Source organism: Lepisosteus platostomus, chromosome 5 (genome assembly GCF_059453375.1).
Source record: "Lepisosteus platostomus isolate fLepPlt1 chromosome 5, fLepPlt1.hap1, whole genome shotgun sequence".
NCBI lineage: Eukaryota > Metazoa > Chordata > Actinopteri > Semionotiformes > Lepisosteidae > Lepisosteus > Lepisosteus platostomus.
This window is the reverse complement of record NC_142615.1, coordinates 55,544,893-55,547,793: the sequence shown is the minus strand read 5'-3', so window position 1 is coordinate 55,547,793 and position 2,901 is coordinate 55,544,893.

The window sequence follows — 2,901 nt, the reverse complement described above, 5'->3', positions numbered from 1 at the left end:
ATCCACAGCCTGAGACGGGGAGATGGAGAGGAAGTGCTGGACGAGAGCGACAAAGTAGAAGCAGCCACCGCTTTCTACACGGAGCTCTTTTCAGAAAAGCAGACGGAGGTGGAGGCAGGCGATGCTTTTCTGGAGGGGCTGAAGGCACGAGTACCGGAGGAGGTGAGGGAGGACTTGGAGGGTCCGATAACGGCCGAGGAGCTGAAGGCGGCGTGCTTGTCCATGGAGAATGGCAAGGTGCCGGGGCCGGACGGACTCCCCAAGGAATTCTACACCTGCTTCTGGGACACCCTGGCGGCAGATCTGGTGGAAGTGGTGCAGGAGATCTTCCGCCGGGGGAAACTCGGAGACACCATGAGGGAGGGCGTCATCTCCCTGCTCTTCAAGGGAGGAGACGCCGCCGACCTCAAAAACTGGAGGCCGATCACGATGCTCTGCGTGGACGTAAAGATCCTGTCCAAGCTCCTGACCGGCAGACTGAGAACCACCCTCCCCCATATCATCCACAGCGACCAGACGTGTGGAGGGGCAATCCGTCAGCTGGAACCTCCAGCTGACCAGAGACGCCATCGCCTGGGCCGAGGACCGGAACGTGCCCATGATGGTGGTCAGCCTGGACCAGGAGAAAGCCTTCGACAGAGTGAACCACAGCTATCTGTTCAGGGTGCTGGAACGCTTCGGTTTCGGAGAGAGTTTCAGCCGCTGGATTCAGATTCTGTACTCTGACGTGGGCAGCAGAGTGAACGTGAACGGAATCCTGGGGGATTTCATTCCCCAGGAATCCAGAGTACGACAGGGCTGCCCCCTTTCACCCCTTCTCTATGTTCTCTTCACAGAGCCCTTAGCAGAGGCGGTGAAACGGGACCCCATCATCGACGGCCTGGAGATACCGGGAGGCGCGGGGGAAACCCTGAAGATCTCCCAGTACGCCGACGACACAACGCTGTTCCTGAGGTCAGACAGGGGGTTGAGGAGGGCCCTGCAGGTCATGGAGCAATACTCCAGAGCCTCGGTGTCGAAGCTCTACCGCCGAAAGAGCAAACTGAAGTTCTTCGGGCCCTGGAAGCACAGGACGATGGCGCCGGAGGGTCTCGAGCTCTGCACGGAGCCCCTCAGAATACTGGGGGTTTCCTTCCAGAGCCGGGACAACGAGACCAACAACTGGACCGAGAGGATCGCCAGGGTGAACGCCAAGCTGGGTCTGTGGAAAACGCGGTCGCTGTCCTACACAGGGAAAGTGATGGTGTTGAAAGCAGACGTCCTGCCGGCTTTGGTTTACCTGGCGGTGGTGTACCCGCTGCCGGCTAGACTCAGACGAGCGCTGCAAGGGATGATCTTCGACTTCGTCTGGGGCGGCAGGTACGAGTACATCACGAGAAACCGGATGTGTCAGCCGGTCGAGGAAGGGGGTCGAGATGTCCCACATTTCCCCCTGAAACTCGACTGCATCTTTTACTGCAACCTCTGTCGGGCGCTGCGGGAGCCCATCGGCCACAAGTACCAGTACTTTGTCAGGCTGTGGCTCTCCATCCCGATGAGGCACTTGGTCCAGTGGTCAAACACTGGGCCCAAGGCAGAGAGGCGACCAAAGTTCTACACCCACGCTGTCAAGTGGAGCAGGAGGTACGAGGCCACGAGACAGCCAGAGCTCTGCACCAACCACAGAGCTCTGTACAAAGAGGTGAGGGGGCATCTGGTCTCCGACGAAAGGCTGCAAGTTCCCAGACAAGTCTGGGAAAGGACGCAGCCTAAAGAACTGGACAACGAACTGAAGGACCTCAACTGGATGGCCGTACACAAGAGACTGGCTACCAGAGAGGTCCTCTACAGACACTCGCTTACCAGGAACCCGCATTGCCCCCGGGACACGTGTTTCGTCGAGGAGACTCAGGAGCACGTGTTCTGGAGCTGCCCCTTCGCCAAGGCGGTGTGGGGCAGAATGGACATGTGTGAGATGTTTTCTTTTTGAGATGTGTTTTTTTCGGAATAAAGTATATTTTATAAGAAAAAAAATATGCGAGCTTACTGCCTCCTACGGGCTCTGTATTTGTTAGCGATACAAGACCGGCCGTGGAGAAATGAAGTGAGGAGGGTGTGTACATTAAAAGGCTCATAGCGTCCCTGGAGGGGCTCAAACCACCACCCTTTTTGTTAACAACTGAGCCACAAAGACGCATGTACAGCTTAATACTTCTCGGTCTCAGTGAAAGTGATACACTCCGTAAAATTTCCAGAGATTCATTTATTTTAAAAGAAAAATCACCAACAGCGGCCGAGATCTACTGGAGTTTTTTCATTCTATACTGCGATTTCTGAAGGGTACCCTGTGAAAATACGAGTTTTGACGAGAAGGGATGGACATATAAGGTCAAAAGGCTTGGGGAATTGAACTTTAAGGTGAAGACTGCGGGTTCAGTAGCAGCAGAACCTGATCAGTATCAGTTGACTCCGATATACTTTGAAAATGAACTTGGGGATTTAGAGTCAGACGTGCTACCGTTGCACCATGGGGTACTTAATTTAAAAAAATAGAAAAAACAATCAGTGTTCCTGGATCTGTAATTGAGAACAACACCTACACAAGAGCTGCGCAGGAAGAATAAAATGTGGTCTGGGAAGAAAAGACTCTCTTCGGAAGAGCTGCGCTCTTCACAGATTTTTCTTTGTGAAGCTCATTTGTCTCCTTTGGGGAATTCAAAGGCACAGACAGCTGTGACTTCATGGCCCAATGGTAGCGTGTCTGACGCCAGATCAGGAGGCTGTGTGTTCAAATCATGTCGAGGTCAGCTGTTACTTTTTCAGGTTCTGCTGGTCCTGAACACGGAATTCACACCATGCAGTTGAGTTCTATCTGTACACCACATAGATAATCTAAACAAAATAGAGCAGTACAGGACACGC